Source organism: Crocodylus siamensis, chromosome 1 (assembly GCF_052110815.1).
Source record: "Crocodylus siamensis isolate JL-2025a chromosome 1, ASM5211081v1, whole genome shotgun sequence".
Classification (NCBI taxonomy): Eukaryota; Metazoa; Chordata; order Crocodylia; family Crocodylidae; genus Crocodylus; species Crocodylus siamensis.
The window spans coordinates 423,971,176-423,989,139 of NC_143395.1; the positions used below are offsets into that span (position 1 = coordinate 423,971,176).

General features: G+C 55.6%; 1 long non-coding RNA gene and 1 pseudogene across 5 annotated transcripts; one reads left to right on the forward strand and one right to left on the reverse strand.

Annotated features, from left to right (window-relative positions):
* Positions 1-123: 123 nt before the first annotated feature.
* LOC149875712 (uncharacterized) lies at positions 124-16,491 on the forward strand. 5 transcript variants are annotated; one of them, XR_016439744.1, is made up of 5 exons: positions 124-261; positions 1,654-1,878; positions 2,360-2,489; positions 3,599-3,854; positions 9,763-16,491. It is a non-coding gene; the product is annotated as an uncharacterized LOC149875712 (long non-coding RNA). The 5 variants fall into 5 exon arrangements; XR_016439743.1 differs by lacking the exon at positions 124-261 and adding an exon at positions 477-529; XR_016439741.1 differs by lacking the exon at positions 124-261 and having other exon boundaries at positions 598-1,878; positions 9,763-13,403; positions 14,992-16,491.
* Positions 4,948-7,910, reverse strand: LOC149875713 (uncharacterized; annotated as a pseudogene).
* Positions 16,492-17,964: the final 1,473 nt, after the last annotated feature.

Here is a 17,964-nt window from a genome sequence, read left to right on the forward strand (position 1 = left end):
CCTGGACCCGGGGAGCACACCCACGTGTCGCGGGGGCGGGGGGGGCGGGGCAACACCGCACCCTGGGGCTTGGCACCCTTTCCAGGTCCAATCAAGGCAGGTCTTGGATGCCAGCCAATCGGCTTACACGCCTGGGCACCTCTGGGAGTCCGGCCCGGCCCCGAGCCATGAGGTCAGCGCCCGAACAACGGGGCTTCGGGTAACCCGGGGCAACCAGGTTGACAGACAGGAGAGAAGGGGTCACCTGACCTGCGCCCTGAGGTGGGAGACCTGAGCCCCAGGGAGCGCCCCCCCGCGGGCAGGGCGGTGGCGGCCCGTGCCGGGCACGCGGGGGACGGGCGGGGGCCACCCCGGGGCAGCGCAGCCCCGCGCGAGCGAGGCCCCCCCCGGCCCTGCCCACAAACCCCCGCCCCTCCCCCCGGAGCCCCACACTGCCCCGCCCCGCCCCGCCCCTCACTGTGACCCCCTCGGGCAGCTGCCAAGTCTCGCGAGAAGAGGGTTAAAACATTTCGGGGCGGGGAGTAGTGAGGTAAATCAGGGGTGTCCCCTGGCCCTCGTGGGGCACGCCGCCCCGGCACGGCGGGGGTAGAGCGCAGCCCCGCAGGCGGGGGGACGCCGGGGAGGGGACCCCGCAGCCCCCCGCTCTCTGCCGGCTGTGCGCCCTGGTCGGAGCTGCTGGCCGGGGGGCTCCTGTGGGGGAGGCGCTGGAGCAGCCGGGGGCCGGGGTGTCTCAGCACGGGGGAAGGGACCCCGGAGGTCTCCAGGCAGCGGCTGCGGGCCGGACAGGCCCTGGTGCCACGCCGAGGGGCCCGCAGCGGTGCAGGGAAAGCAGCGCCCCGGGGAGCCGCCGGCGCCAGGGTGCTGTGGGGGGGGCGTGCGGGTGCAGTGCCCTCCTGAGCATGGTGCTGCACCCCCGCCGAAACAGCCGGGCCCCGATCCCCGCTGGCCGCCCCCGACGCCGCCAGCGACGTGTGCAGGTGGTCGCCAACCCCGGGTCGGCGCTCGCCAGCCCTCCCACCCCCACCTGCGGGCGCTCCCCTGCTCGCCACCGCCGCGCCCCACCAGCCGCAGGGGCTAGCCGCGTTCACCCCCTGCGCTGGATGAACTCCCAGCCCCCGCCCGAGCATCGCGCTGGAGAAAGCAACCCGGCTCGGCTCGGCTGAGTGCTTTCCCCGGCCCGACGGTCGGGTGAAATCCTGGAAGGCCGGTTCCGGCTCCACGTTAGGAAAAACTTCTTCACAACCAGGGTGTCCAGGCTGGAATAAGCTCCCTCCGGATGTGGTGTAGTCGCCTTCCCTGGAAATCTTTAAGAGGAGCTGGACAGTCACCTCGCTAGGGTCGCCTGACCCCACCTGTCTCGAGGTCCCCTCCAGCCCCTTACAACTTGCGAAACTCCTGCTGTATCTTCTCATCTTCCAGAAGGGTCGTGTTCACTGTCCACATGCCCTTGCCTTTCATGGGCCACGCTCCCATTTCTGTCCGGTCCCTTCATTTGGCTTCTGCTTATTCCGTCGCCCACTTCAAGGATGCAGTTCAAGTCTCCTGCAATCGTCACTGGCGGGCTACCGGCATGTTTTTAAGGAAGACATGTTTTCTTGTCTTATTTGCTGGTACATATGGTCTCAAAAGCTCAAAAGTCCCTTTTGTTTCCAGGGTGACCTGCAGCAACCTGCCTGCCATGATTTCTCTCTGCCACGGGAGTGCCGTCAGCCCCACTGCCCCGTCGACACGGCTCCTGAACACAATGAGGGACCAGGTTGCCACCTCTTCTTGAACAGAGCAAAGTCTTTAGAAGTAGGCAGGGCTCATTGCACATGTGGTTAAAATTAACAGCCATCCTGCCGGCACTGGATGATGGTCCAACCTCTGAATGCCAAGGTGGGGATGAGTCTTGGGTTGCTCTGCATAAAACCAGCCTGCTACTTGGGTCATCTTGGCTCCCCTCTGCTCCCTACCATCATGAAGGCTAGGGACAGACATGACACAAACTGGTTCAAGTGATCCAAAACTGGTTAAAACTTGTCACAGAACAGACATTTAGTGCAAATAAACCAGTTTGAAAATGGCTGAAACTGGTATGAGATAAACCTAGTTGAATGTAGTAAAAAACCTAGTTGAATGTAGTATCAGGCTTAACTGATTTGGGTCCAACCGGTTTATGCAATGTCTGTCCCAGACCCTGTCCTAGTTCAGCTTAAACCAGAGTCCTCCAGTATCCCAGGTGCTTTGCAGCTCTGGGTGGGGCTCTGCTCCAGAGAGCTGGGCTGAATTCCTCTCCTCTGCTCTCTGGCTTCTCAGGTCACTGCCTCCTACCAATATTAGGCCAACTGAGTAACTGCATTTTTTTTTTCTTTGCAAGCTTTCCGGTTGAGATGCCCTTCATCAGGCAAAGGAGAAATCCAAGATGTTAAGAGTTCTGCCAGGTAGAAAGGCAACTTCATCTTGCAGAGGAGAGACCACAGATGCTGGGGTTTCTCCTGAGTGGAAAGGTCAGTGTGTAAAAGGTGCTCTGTGACCGTGTAAATTAGGAGTAGATAATGGGGGAACCCGTCTGGATACCTGAAGGTGTCAGATGTCTGGCAGGGTGGTGAATTCAAGCAGTGGCAGAGCAAGCCCCTTTTCGCATCCTGGACAGCTAGTGCATGTCAGGGAATCCCCAAGCAGTGGGGGACATGGAGCATTTAAAAATGCAAGGAATCTCTGTGCTAAAGAGGCATTATCTTTGTAGCTGTGGGTGCAGGGGAAGGAGGGATGGATCATTCACCACTCCTGACTTGCACCTTATTTTTCCTTTACTTTTCCCTGCACTGAGCATGTCTGGTCTCAGCTCCATCTCACACCTGTGTCTGTTCCCTGCACTGAGCATGCCGAGTCTCAACGCCCGCTCATACCCATATCTGAGCCATTATTACACCTCAGGAATTGATGTGCAGAAAAATCCAAAATTATGCAAAAATTATTACTTCTTTAAATTAAGCTATATATAACACTATTTGAACCTTCTTTAGAAGTATAGGTACTTGTGTCTGAGGCGGTGTGTTGGGGGGATGTGTGGGGTGTGTGTGAGGGGGTTTCTGAAGGTGTAGGGGGTGGGGAGGCATGGGAATTGTGAAGGGGGTTCAGGGTGTGGGTGTGGGGTATGTGGGTGTGTGGGGCAGCCTGGATGGGTACAAACTGTTCAGGAAGGGCAAGCAGGGGAGAAGAGGAGCAGAAGCTGCACTTTGTGTAAAAGCCTTATGATTGCTCAGAGCTCCTGAAACTGGGAACAGCAAAGTGAGCAACAAACCCAACACGGGCCATGTGGACTGTGAAGCTGGGCACTAAATAACCGCCTCCAACTTCACTTACTCAGCAGACCTCTGGGTCTCTGCAAACTGAACCCAGGGAGAGAAATCAAAAGGAAACTTCTACTGGCTTTATCCCTTCTGGTGGATTGCCATCAGCCATATGAGAACTGCAGCCCTATATGGCTGTAGCCATGGGGGAAGGTGGAGGCCTGACCTCACCAGCAGGTTCCCAGTGGGACTTCCCAACGTTCCCAGTCACTTGCTGGAGCTGCGGTGGGAGAGAAGTAGTCATTTGGCCTTTCTCTTTGCAGGAAGGGAGGCTGGCCACATCCCTACACGGGGCCTGATCCAGTTTGTCTAGCAGGTCCCTTGGTGGACAAAGGTGCCTCCTTGTGCTGCTAATCAATCCTGCTCAGGGGCCTGAACACAAGCGTTTGTACATCTGTGTAATGCAGCATCCTCTTCTCTATCAGGCTGTCACAAAACTAGTGCAAGAAGCCTTCAGGAAGCAGGCTCTGAACTAAGGCATTGTGAAGACACAACTGAGGCTCGCTCAAAACTCACCAGGTTATTTCCTTAAACACTAATACAGGGAAAGTGGGGGTGGATTTATACACTGGGAGGGATCAGCAGAGGACAATTACGAGGCAGATGAATGAATGAGTGTGCTCAGTGATGGGCTGTTATCCTCTTGGAGTAGCCCCCACAGGCCAACCATGGAGCCAAATGGCTTTGGCACTAGCAGGGGGGCATCAATATTCACAACAGGAGATTACAATGAGCTGCATTTCATGCAGAGCACGTCCTCATGCTTTCCCCACCCTGGCACAGGCTGCACCTCCTTCACCCCTGCTACCACAATTCACCCAGAAAAGGGACTCGACTGCCCCTCACCAGGGGTCCCTTCAAAAGCCCCAAGGGCAGGGTCCTTTGCTGCACAGCAGGACACGGGAGCAATACCTTGAGTGCGACCAACTCCTGGAGCGTGAGCAACTCCCGCTCCCCACGGTTATCAGCAGCCCCTGCAGTATGGGGAATCCTCTGGACAGGGAAGGGGCTGGGAAATCACAGAGAGATCTGCCCTGGAAAAGGGTCCTGGGCCCTGCTCTGTTCCCACCTCACAGCCCTGGAGAGCATACAGAGACCAACCACAGGGATGTTATGTCCTGTTCTGGGTATTTAGTAGAAACTGTATTATAGTGAATGCACTGAAGGGAAGGAGGGCAGGGGGAGCTGCAGGCACCCAGCGGGTCATGTGGTGGTGAGGACAGGTGAAGACGGGGGAGGTTTGGGAATGCTTTCCCAGCCATAAATGTCCTCCTTGCTGCACCTCAGAATCCTCAATACAGGAACCCTGGGACCAGGAGGGAGGACGAAGCTTGGAGACAGCCAAGGACAGTCCCGGGGTGTCATTTGGAGCCAGCTGTCTTGGTGGACGGGGGGGCACCCTGTTGTGAAGGCACTTCTTTTCCCCTGGGGAGCACTGACTGATTTTAGAGAGTGATGTGAAAGGCGGGGGCTCCCAGACTGACACAAAGATCATATCCTTACATGTTCCCCAGCATTTGTGCTGGTGTCTGCTTGAGGTGCTTCCTCCTGGCCCCTCCCCAACAAGCAAACCTTGGGTGCAGCATCTGGGTCTTTGGGGTCCTGCACTGCCCTACGAGGGCCAAAGGCTGGGTGACCTCTTTCTGCATTGGACCACCATCGCGTTGCTTGCCTGAATGCAGACACTGCGGGGTACTGAGCAGGGTGGCATCTCCAAGCCCTTCCTGCATTGCTGGCAGGATTATGGATGCTCCTGGGTGTGGATGCGCTGGTGCTGAGCCAGGCTGGAGGAGTGCCTGAAGCTCTTGTCACACACCAAGCACTGATGTGGCTTCCCCCCGGTGTGGATGAGTTGGTGCTTCACAAATGTGGAGGAGTAGGTGAAACTTTTCCCACACTCAGAGCACTGATGTGGTTTCTCCTCTGTGTGGATATGCCGGTGCTGGGCCAAGGTGTGGGAGCAGGTGAACCTCTTCCCACGATTAAAGCACCGATGCGGCTTCTCTCCTGTGTGGATGCACTGGTGCTCGACCATGGAACCAGATTTTGTGAATCTCTTCCCACACACCGAGCGCTGATGTGGCTTTTCCTCTGTGTGGACATGCCGGTGCTGCAGCAGGTAGACAGATTAGACGAAGCTCTTCCCATACACTGAGCACTGATATGGCTTCTCTCCTCTGTGGACATTTTGGTGCTGGGCCAAGCGGCAAGGGTAGGTAAAGCTCTTCCCACACTCAAAGCATCGATGTGGCCTCTCTCCCATGTGGATGTGCTGGTGCTCAGCCAGGATGGTGTAGGAGGTAAAGCTCTTCCCACACTCAGTGCACTGATGTGGCTTCTCCCCCATGTGCATGCACTTGTGACAGGCCAGGTCAGAGGGCTGCTTGAAGCTCTTCCCACACTCGATATGGCGATGTAGCTGCTGCCAGCTCTGCGCATACTGGTGCTGGGACAGGTCTTGCTGACTGGCAAAGCTCTTCCTGCACTCGGTGCAGCGGTGTGACTTCCTTCCCAAATGAATGCGCCAGTGCTGAGCCAGGGAGAATCATAGACTCACAGGAGTCGGGTCGAAGGGACCTTGTATATCTTCAAGTCCGACCGCACACCTGGGCGGGAGAAAAAAATGAGCTCAAATGACTCCAGCCAAGTAGGCATCCAGCCTCCTCTTAAAGCCCCCCAGGGTAGGAGCCAGCAGCACTTCCCTTGGAAGTTGGTTCCAGCTCCTAGCTGCCATGACTGTGAAGTCGTTCTTACAGATGTCTAATCTAAACCTCCTCTCCAACAACTTGTGGCCATTATTCCTTGTTATGCAGGGGGGTGCTAGGGGAAACAAGGTCTCTCCCAAACCCTTCTGGTCCCCCCTAGTGAGTTTATAGCAGGTCACCAGGTCCCCCCTCAGCCTTCTCTTGTGGAGGCTGGACAGGTTCAGGTCCTGCAGTCTCTCATTGTAGGGTCTGCCCTGCTGTCCCCAGATCATGCGAGTGGCCTCTTCTGGACCCTCTCCATGCTGTCCACATCCCTCCTGACGTGCGGCGCCCAGAACCGGACGCAGTCCTCCAGCTGCGGCCTGACCAGTGCCGCACAGAGGGGGAGGATCACCTCCTTGGACCTGCTCGAGATGCATCTGTGGATGCATGACAAGGTCCAGTTAGCCCTGCCAACCGTGACCTCGCATTGTCGGCCCATGTTCATCTTGGAGTCAATAATGACTCCAAGATCCCTTTCTGCCTCTGTGCTCTCAAGAAGGGAGTTTCCCATCTTGTAAGTGTGCTGCTGGCTACTACTGCCCGCGTGCAGCACCCTGCACTTGTCAGTATTGAAACGCATCCTGTTTTTGCTAGCCCACCCCTGTAACCTATCCAGGTCTTGCTGCAGTATTTCCCTCCCTACTAGCGTGCTCACCTAACCCCAAATTTTGGTATCATCAGCGAATTTAAACAGGTTGCTTTTCACCCCGTTGCCCAAATTGCTGATAAAGAGATTGAACAGCGCGGGCCCAAGGACCGAGCCCTGGGGGACCCCGCTGCCCACCTCCCCCCAGGTCGAATATGACCCATCCACCACCATCCTCTGAGTACAACCCTTCAGCCAATCTGCAATCCATCCGACTGAAGGCATCAATGCCACAGTCGCCCAATTTTTTTAATGAGGATGGGGTGGGAGATGGTGTCAAAGGCCTTGCTGAAGTTGAGAAAAGGAGGAGAAATGGGTGATGGTCTTACCACACGGGACACAGCCTCACTGCTGCTTCTCCCTCCGCACAGGTTGGTGCTTGACCAGGTCTGAGCTGCACACAAAGCTCTTCCTACCGCTTTGGTTCAGGCGTGGGCTCTCTCTCTGCTGTAACTTTGCCTTGTGGCTCTTCAGCTCCACAAATTCCTCCTTGCACGCTGGGCTTTTCCTGGCATCTGTCTTGTTTCCACTCTCACACCTAACTGGAGATGCTACCTTGTTCACTGCTAACTTCCTCCTCAGGTCTCAGGCAGTCTGTCCCACCCAAAATTCCTGGGCAAGTGTGGGGGGGCTCCAGGTTTGCAGAGCCTTCCCCAGGAGACTGGTTTTCACCCCTGCAAGGCAGCCAGGCACCTGCTGTCGGGGGGAGAAAAACTTGACATTAGTTCTTGCCTTGCTGGCAAAGGGCAAATGCTGCTATTCCTTCTGCTGGGGTGGGCCTCCGAGCAGGATTGCACTTCGACACATGGGTTTCTTTTAGAAAATAAGGTCTTATTGCCACAATTTGAAGTGCAGGGATGGAGGGATGGGCAGGACCCTGAGCTATGCTAATGTTTCCTACTTGGGAATTCGGAGCCAGATCCTTGGGGCTCGATTCCCGTTTCTTAGCCCCGTCTGCTCAGGCCCTACTGGCAGAAACCCACATGGAACAGGTGCATTAGGATAGGACATGAATAGCCTCATGCTGTAATGGGGCTGACGAGGAGACCAGAGGCATCTGCTTAAAGGAAGAAAGGGGCTCCCCAAGGGCTGCTCTGTCCCACAGCACTGGTGGGTCCGGGGGGAGATGATGCCGAGCCCTCCACCTGCCTGCACAGACATGCTGCAGATGCCGAAGGGCATTGGTGAGGCTGCTCTCCGGTGCTCGCCTCCATCTCTGGCAGTGCTGAGAGCAGTATCTGGCTACAAGGGTGAACAGCCTCACGCTGGATTTGGGGGTTGTCAGCGGGCGTGGGAAGCCTGGGCTTGCACTGGCCCACCTGCTTCTGTGCTTCACACGAGGGCTGCTTCTGGTTTGTACAAAAAGCCAACGGGTTTCGCCATCTCCAAGAAATGTTCTGGGAGGGGAGGACTTAGAGCAGGGCTTTCTCTTGGGAAAGCAGCAGGGCTGTGCTTCCTGCCTGCTTCCAGAAAATGGTCTGGGGCAGGGAATGAGCCCATGGAGATCTCTTTTGCAGATGGGTCCCAGGTGACCTCCATGTCACTGGAGTCTGCACTGGACAAAGCCCTTGGCATCACCTACATGTGGACTCTGTGCTGAGCCTCCGGCCCTGTGATGCTCAGGGCCCCAGAGATGAAACAGGAAGGGGAAGCTTGGGATACTGCTATTTCATGTAGCCTGAGACCAGGGTTCAACACTTTCAGTGTTCCCGGTCAACGTGACCAGGAGAAACCAGGGACAGCCCTAGCCTCTCCCCTATGTGGCAATAATGGCTGCACAGCGATTCTGCCAACCATGCAGATTCCGTGGGGGATTGAAATCCCAGCATGCCGTGGGAGAGGGTGATGTACCGGTATGGCTACCTTGGGCTTGGGGGAAAAAACTCTGAAGTTGTTGAGTGAGGATGAACATTGAAGGTCATGTTATTCCAGGGAAACCAGATCTGTGCTCTGGGCAAGGAGCATTTCTGGGAGGGGACCCGGGGGACGGGGTAGGCCCAGCTCACCTGCAGCCAGGTCCTCCCGCCTGGAGATTTCCCCTCGCTCCTGCTCAGCACAGCTGCAGAGCTCCCCGTCCTTGCTGGAGCCGGCAGATTAAGTCAGGGATGGGACCTTGATATCCTGTTTGGAGCAGGGGTTAAAGAGGGTTTGGGACTGGGCACTGCATGCAGAATAACCAACCAACTTGCAATCAGCTCATGGCTTCTCCTGGGGCCTTGAAAGAAAAGGGAGGGTGGACATTTTGGGTGAAAGGGAAGGCAGTGCTGGGAGAAGCCTTCAATATATGATGGTCCGTGTCACCTGGGTAGTGGAGGGATGGTCCTAGGAAGCAAAGTGCCAATTACATGGAGCTATAAAAGAAACAGTCACCAGAGACAGGGGTGGAGATGCAGTGATCTGTGCTGTAGTACACAGAAAGATCCAGATTTTACTATTTTAAGGTACCAAAATTGAGAGACATCGGATACCCTTCTGGATGGATAACACTTCTCTTATCAGTGGAAATTGGGCCAAAAGAGTGGCAATGAGTTTCTTCTCAGTGAAGTTTTAATGCGTGGACTCAGGGCAGAATCCAGGATGATGGCTGACAATGAAACCTTTTTCTGGAGGGGGGAGGTTATCCATCACCAGGGCACAGGAAAGGATGATTTTATAATAACTGTGCTTGCAAGTAAAGGAACATCTCATCCAAGGGGAGCATTATCCCAGCAGGGGAGATGAGTGCACGGGCTGGCAAATACTGCAGGGTGGAAAACAGCATTCCTGGAAGTCAGGGATGTGTACAAAAGACAGAAGAAGCAGACATTTCACAGCATGTGAAAGCCCATAATGTAGAAATGGTTCACGTGGTCTTTGCTGATCTCGAAAAATCACTGAAGCCCTTCTCTAAGGAAATCCTTTGGCAGAAATTGAGGGGAAAAGAAAGCACCAGAAAAGCAAATCACCTAGTGAAAGTGCCTTTATTAGACATCGCCTAAAAAGGAAAATGGGTTTTCCCTTGACCCTACACCTAACCCACTTTCTTTTATTGCAGTGATGAGCATCTGACATGCAGAGGGGTTTTAAAGGACAAGAAAACATTGGACAATGGCAGGGTGAGTTGAGAGCACCGGTCCCCAAGTAAGTCCAGTAAAACCAGAGTCCGTGGGCTATGGAGATGAAGGTGTTGAGAAGGATGTGGACAGACGTGTGCAGTGACTCCTGGTGAGAAGGACCCGGGTTGCAGCATGCGCACATGTGAGGGGAGAGGAAGAGCCGTGGAAATGCACCATCCACTAGTGGGAGCAGCTGAGGCTGAGACAACTCCATCGCCTTCTGCCGGGGCATCTCCAACGGGGGAGAAAGGGGATGCCGACAGCACAGCCGAGCACACTGGAGTGTAAATGTGATTGCACAGGACACACTAGGCGAGAGAGGGAGGGAATCAGCATAATTCCCAGGAACAGCTGGTAGTGCATTTATAGGCACAATGAATTGGAGATGAGATGAAGATGCTGGGAAGGCAAAGGGAGACCGCGCTGCCAAGAAACTGCTGAGCAGGGACGCCCCCGGAGTGACACGAATGGGGAGGACTCGGGGGACAGCGGCTGGGTGAAGAGGAGGAGATATCAGTGTGAAACGTGGGAGAGGCCTGATCCCAGGGATCCTGGTTTTCCACAATAAAAAAATCACAAGTTCTTTGATAAAAATTGCAAACTCTCTGATAAAAATCCCCAAATCCGTGGTTAAAATTAAATGCCCCCCACAGCCCTGCTGGTGTCTCTCGCCCCCCTGCCAAATGCCCCAGCCCTGCTTGTGCCCCTTGCCCTCCACCCACAACCCTTGCCCCCCAGCCCTGCTGGTGGGGGTCCCCTGCTGCCAGGGCTCTGATGCCAGGGACCCCAGCAGGAGGCAGTGGTACTGGAGCAGGAGCACGAGCCGGCTCAGTGCAGCCTCGGCGTGTCCTCACCTCCCTCCTGCCCCAACACGTGCAGGGACTGGGCTGGCTCCAAAAAGACCCCAGCTCTGCCCTGGGCAGCCCAGATGGGGCGCACACGGCTGTGGGGCAGAGTGGGCGATGCGGTGTCTGCTTGGAGAAAGGAGGGAGAGGGGATGGGGAGCTGGAAGAAGGAAGGGAGGGAGCAGGGTGATGGGGACGGGGCACATCTGGGTGCAGGAGATGGATGGTTTCAGGATTTGCACTCATCCGAGGCAGCAGGCACGGAGCTGATGCCATCGGGTTGGGAGAGATGCAGAAAGATTTCCTCCAGTCTCCTGGCCCCTGCCCTGGCCGGTGTGAGCGGTTCCTGGTTGGGGACAAGTCATAGCAGTCTCAGCCCCGAGGTCCAGCTTGTCTGAGCCCAGGGGTGAATCCAGGCAGGAGCCACCCCTGGAGCTCAGGGTGGAAACTCCTGATGGTGGAAATGGTTTAATTTCCAGAATAAAAAAAAAGGGTGTCTTTGGTTTAAAACAGAAAGTCCCAACAACATTAACACAAAATGTTTCAGTGAAAAGCTAAATTGCAAAACAAAAACCAAATGCACACGTACATACGTACACACATGCACACACGTGTGACTGCAGCTTTTTTTTTTTCTTAAAATGCCACCTCCTTTGGGGAGAGGCATAAACAGCCCTTCAGACAGGGGAGGTGTTGAGCAGACAAAGCCTGACTGGGCTCATCTTTACCTGCTCTCATGCAGCTCCTCCCCTTGCTTTCCCCCTCTCCCCTCCTGCTCTCAGCTCCAGGGCTGTTGTGCCCGTTGCTGAGCTGCTTTGGGGCTTGGTGCAGAAGGGGGTCTGGAAGGAGGAGGGTGGAGACTGCAAGGAGTCCCCCTGGGTGCAGGGGCTTTCCTTTGACAACCCTTTGAATCCCGGCTCTTCCATCCCATAGCCCAGGCAAATGCAACCCCACACAGGGGAGATACCGGGACCCCCAGGGAGGAAGGCAGTGTGGGCCTGGGGGGTTTTGCTGCCCCTGGGAAGGGAGACCCCCTTCTCCCTGCCCATTGTGCAGTGCGGGGGAGACTTGTCCTTGCCTGGGGCAGCCCCCTGCGAAGGTCTGCTACAGCCCGGGTGGAGGTCTCAGTACACACGTTATTGTATGGGGCTGGGTGATTTCTCCCTAACTTGCTCCTTCAGCCTTTTAGCTAGAGGCAAGTGAGATGGAGGCATTTCTGTGTAATGTCCCCAGCCCCAGAGGAGCTTTTTCCCTCCCCTGAAGGCATGTTGAGCTGCTTGGTGAGATCAGCTAATACCAATGTGGGGGGCAAATTGGGCCCTTTTTGACCCCCCAACCACGGAGGGGGAGAGGGTGGTGACGGAGCGGGCTCTGAGGGCAACTCACAGGGACAGGAGGCTTTTCCGCTTCACTTCCAGCTTCATTTGGGCCACTGAGGTCTGCCCCGGTGGCGCCAGGACAAACAGACCCGAACCCCCCGCATCCCTAGGAAGGTCTCGCAGGACTGGCTGCAGATTACAGAAGAGCCCTGGGTTTTATGGAGCAAGGGGGAGCTCCTCCTTAATGCCCACCCTCCACACTCGTGCTCCAGATAGGAAGCCCCCGGCATGATCCTGTGCTAGATCTTGCCTGGGCAGGGGGTCTTCCTCCCCTTGCTGAGTGCAGGAGACACTGCCCAGCCGCCCGAGATGCTCCTTCAGCCCTGCTGTGCCTTGGCGAACCCAGTTCCCACGCCCTGCTCAGACGGTTATTGGCTCTGCACCGCGCTGTCAATGCAACGCCTGGCCCCTTGCTCCTCTCTCCTCCTAGATGGGCCCCAGCACCTCGGGACCTCGGCTTGACCTCCGCAGTGGTACAAGGCAGCCCAGCCCAGGTGGGTGCAAACCCCTGCCATGGCGAAGGGGAGTTGCAAGCCTGGACAGCTGCACTGTGCTCTGATGGAGATTCCCTCGGCACGAGGGGCCTGTGGCCATATAGACCTGCCTGGGCGAGGTCTGAATGCAAAGCTTTCAAGGTACTGCGGTACCTCGCGCCCCTCACTTTCAGTGGGCTCCGGACCTATGTATTTCCACGCGGCGGACTGTCCCCCAGCTCTGTTGGAGCAGAGGAGGCAGCATCGTGGGAAGGCTGCTCCTCCCCTGGCTCCCAGCCTGTCAGGGCCTTCTCAAAGCAACCAGCTCCTCCAGCAAGCGCAGCGGTCGTGCCCTGGCCCCGGGCTGGTGTGCATGCGAGGCGGTGGCGGGGAAATCCCTGGCCAAGCTGGCCTCTTATGGTGAAGCCTTGTCAAGGAAGTTGCATGTTGATGACTGTGAAACTTAAACTGAGCTGGGCCTACTTGCAAAAGTTAAACTACAAAATCTTTAAGACAATTTCGTAGTGCCAGAAGAGGTATGTTTGCAGCTGGGACCTTCTGAAAAGAAATCATGAGGCCTCACTTCCAGCTTATCTTCCTATACCTATGCTGATTTTAAGTGGGCTCCTGTGTGCCTGGCACGTGATTGTGTGAAATGTCTGTCCTTGATTAACGGCTGTTGTAAATTTTCTTTTTAATTAACTCATATTTATGTGCAGGAAGAGACATGGGGTTGATCGGCGTCTCCTCTTGTGTCGTCTCAGGAGTTTGCTTGATCTTCCCAGGGCGGCTCCGCAAACGCCCTGTGTTTTCCCCGTTGTTTATCCATTCCCGGCTGTGTTCCAACTCGGTGGGGATTGATGACCTCCTGGTACCGAGTCAGGTAATTCAATCAAAATTGGGACTTGCTGATAACCAATAATAATGACCGGTTAGGAAACCAGGATCTGGGGGGGGTTCGCTGAGGTTTCTCGCTGGCTTGAATACACAGCTGGAGGCCTCTGGGTGAAGCCCCCGGCCCCACAGAGGTAGCAGACCTCAGCGGGCTGCAGAAAGACGAGGATTTTATTGAAGCTCTTGGCTTTGATGTGAAGGGGAGTCACAGACTGGTTACAGGTCCCAGGCTAATGGGATTGCTGGGAGAACACCCTCCCCCCGCTGCCCACCCCACCAGGGCAGTTCAGACATTTAGTCACACGGGGTGTGTCTACACGTGCATTTATGGAGGTTTAAATTCACTGCGCAGTAAGCAGGAATAGGCCGGCTTCTACACGTGGGCATTAAAGCACGTTAACACTGTGTGTGGACTGACCTGGGACTAAAGTTAATCCCAAGTCAGTCCACACACACAGCGTTACTGTGCAGTAAGGTATACATGTGTGTTACTGCGCAGTAACTAATTGGGTGTACATTTCATATCTGCATGATGCGCAAATCACCTCTTCTTGGTGCAAATTGCTGTATTTACTGTGCAGTACAGGCATGCACGTGTAGACATGGACCCGTACTGTGCAGTAATTTTGGTTACTGTGCAGTAAATGCACACATACAGAGACACCCATGATGTCTGACAAACATATACTCCACACGCAGCACACACAGCTCCTCACTGCTGCCCCCAGCACCAACAGGGAAATGCTGGCATTTATCCTCATGCACAACCCATGCTTTTTGCACACCCCTATGTTCCTGCACACGCACGCACACATGCACACCCCCCACACATATCCTTCCTTGGCACGCACTGTTCTCTATATATCCTTCTACAGCTCCCTGCTCACCCCCACCTCACACGCCCATGCCTATACATATAATATGTATATATGTGGGTGCATGTCTGTGTGTGTTCTTTCTCACTCCCATTGCACAGCTCAGGCCCCCTCTATATGTCACTTATATTATGCAATTACCTGGTTAATTCATAGTTTCATAGTTTCGTAGTTTCTAGGGTCGGAAGGGACCTCAGTAGATCATCTAATCCGACCCCCTGCCATGGCAGGAAGAGTACTGGGGTCAAATGACCCCAGCAAGGTGTTTGTCTAGTCTTGTCTTAAAGCCCCCCAAGGGGTGGGATCTGGCTCCTGCTCAGGAAAATGGAGGCAAAGAAATCGTTAAACATGTTGGCTTTGTCGTCTGGTGTGACAACCAGATTTCCTAGCGTGTCTTGCAGGGGCCTCACGTTGCCAGGTACCTTCTTTTTGCCCCCTATGTATTTAAAAAAGGACTTCTTCTTGTCCTTGATCCGGGTCGCTCATCCCAGTCCCATCCCCGCCTTGGCCTCCCTGCCCCCCCCTGCAGCCCTGAGGAACCGCAGTGTAGTTCTCCCTGGGGGTGGCCCCTCCCTGCCATCGGGTGTGCACCTCCCTTTTAGCAAGGAGACATTCCCAGATGCTTTTGGTGAGACATGGGGGCTTGTGTGCTCTCCTGCTCCCTTTGATCCGCGTTGGGATTACCTCCCTTTGGGCTTGCAGGATCGTCTCCTTGAGGAGCGACCACTCTCCTTGGCCACCCGGCTCCCCTCCCCTCCGGGACCTCAGCGCTTCTCCAACTATCCTCCTCAGCTCATTGACATCCGCCCTCCTGAAGTCCAGGGCTGCTGTCTTGGTGCCGGCCTTTGCCACCTTGCGCTGGATGGTGAAACCCAGCGGGCGATGATCGCTGTCGCCCGGGTGGTCGAGCACCCGCAGCCCCCGCACCAGGTCGTCACCCGTGGCCAGCACCAGGTCCAACAAGGCGTCTCCCCGGTGGGGCTGCGCACCTCCTGGGTTCGATGGAGGTCCTGCATTCAGGCTAGGGACCTACGTGAGGGGTCAGACCTGGCTGACTGCTCTTCCCAGCAGATGTCAGGAAGTTCAGGTCCCCCATGACGACCACGTCCTTGGACCTAACGACCTCTGTGAGCTGACGTGAGGACTCCTGGTCGAGCTCCTCCCCGTGGTTGGGGGGTCTGTAGTCGACCCCCACCACTAAGTCTCTTTCCCGTCAACTGCCTTTTATTCGGACCCAGAGCACTTCAGAGTGCCCCTCCCCTGACTCTGTGCTACTTGAGGAGGATTTGTATTCCTCCTTAATGAAAAGCGCCACCCCCGCCTTTCCTCCCTGTCCCGTCCCTGCTGTACAGCCCATTGCCCTTGACACTCACCCCCCAGCCGTGCGTTGGGCCCCACCACGTCTCAGTGATCCCCGCTGTGTCCGGGCTGGTGTCAGCCGGCAGGAGGGGGAGTTCCTCCTGCTTGTTGCCCATACGACGAGCGTTTGTGTGGCGGCATTTGAGGCCCCCTGAGGATGTGTGCGCTGGCCCCCTACTCTCAGCATCGCCCTGGCCCTTGGCGCTTACCTGGGTATATGTGCCGCTTGTGGCAGAAAGCCACCTTGGTTTCTCCCCAAAATCTCTGCCCTGTGACAAGGTGATTAGATGGGCCAGCACGGAGGAGTCACACCTCAGCCGGTCTCTTTAGGTAACCTGAGCTGGCTGCAGTCCTGTGGGGGGGAAACCTGCTCCCTCTGCCCACGGGACTGGCATCCGCCACCTGGGTGAGGGGCATCTACCTGGGGGGCTAGAGTCTGCCCGGCAACTAGTGATATATTTCAAATTGTGAATTGTCAACTGGGGCTGACCTCCACTGGACCAGTGAATGAGGTCACAGGGGCTATATAAGTCAAGGGCGGGGAAGGAGGGGCTCTGTCTTCGGCCATGAGGTGAAGCAGCAGCCAAGCAGGGGAGACAGAGGAGCCTTACCACCTGAACCTAGCTCTCTCTCTCACCCCCAGACTCCAGGGGGGAAGCTCAACCAGCCTCTGGAAGATGCTTGTGAGTAAGCTACTCAATCTGATTAGATATTTAGCTGGCAGTAACACAGATGTGTGATCAAAAGGCTACCTCAGCCAGACTGTTTGCTCTTTAGGATTTCTAAGATATTGCTCAATCCTGTACCCTAGTTTACCCTACCCCTTGTAACCAATAAAGTCCTCCTTTGTGACCGGTGTGGGAGACTTATTGAGGGGTGGGTCTAAATTATGCCTAAGAGACCCCTTAGGTCTGTGGACTAAGGGAGACTTTACTTTTTGCCCCCTGACTTGGGGAAGTGCCCCAAGTGTACCGGGTCGAGTACCCGTCGGACTATTAGGCCTGTGTTTCCCTGAGGACACAGGGCCGAGACAGTCCCTTCTCAGGGTGGTGGCGGTGATGTTGCCCCCAGACTAGCAAGTTTGCTCCGGGAGAGGGGTCGGCCAAGCATGAGGCACCCTAGGGAGGCATTAGGAGACTGGCAGGTGGTCGGGCACAGGGAGGTGGGCGGCTCAACGCAGGAGTGCCCCCTACTGGCCCGCCACACCTCTCGTCGGTCTAGGACATGAGATTAATTTAATGTGCACATTAACTACCACACCTTAAGAAGTTCCAAGCAGCTATAAAGCAAGAGCTGGAAAATGTGTAATTATTTCATAGCTGGTTTCTATCCAACTTTAATTAGCAAGTGTGGCCTTTCCCTAATACACACACATCCCTATGTGTGGTTTCTCCCACACACATGCACACACATGCCTATACACAAGCTCCATACATGCCTTATGCCCCTCTATTTTCCCTTAAGACACGTATGCGCACACTCCCCTTATACAACCTTCATACATGCCTGATGTCCCTCTCTTGTCCCTTAAAACACCCCCCCATACACAACCTCCATATATAGTTTCATAGTTTCATAGTAGCTAGAGTCGGAAGGGACCTAGGTAGATCATCTAGTCCGACCCCCTGCCTTGGCAGGAAAGAGCACCGGGGTCAGATGACCCCGGCAAGGTGCTCATCTAACTTCCTTTTAAAAATCCCCAGGCTAGGAGCCTGCACCACTTCCCCTGGAAGCTGGTTCCAGGCCCTAGCCACCCTGACTGTGAAGTAGCGCCTCCTAATATCTAATCTAAACTTACCCTCCGCCAGTTTGTGACCGTTATTCCTGGTCACTCCTGGCAGCGCACGGGGGAACAGGGACTCCCCCAATACCTGCTGATCCCCCCTGACCAGTTTGTAGCAGGCCACAAGGTCCCCCCTTAGCCTTCTCTTGTGGAGGCTAAACAGGTTCAGGTCCCGTAGCCTCTCCTCATAAGGCCTGCCCTGCTGACCCCTGATCATATGAGTGGCCTCCTCTGGACTCTTTCCATATTGTCCACGTCCCTCTTGAAGTGTGGCGCCCAGAACTGGACGCAGTACTCCAGCTGCGGCCTGACCAGTGCCGCACAGAGGGGGAGGATCACCTCCCTGGACCTGCTCGAGATGCATCTGTGGATGCATGATAGGGTACGATTGGCCTTCTTGACTGCCTCCCCACACTGCCGGCCCATGTTCATCGTGGAGTCAATGACGACTCCAAGATCCTTTTCCGTCTCCGTGCTGGCAAGAGGGGAGTTCCCCAACCTGTAACCCCCCCATACACAACCTCCATATATGC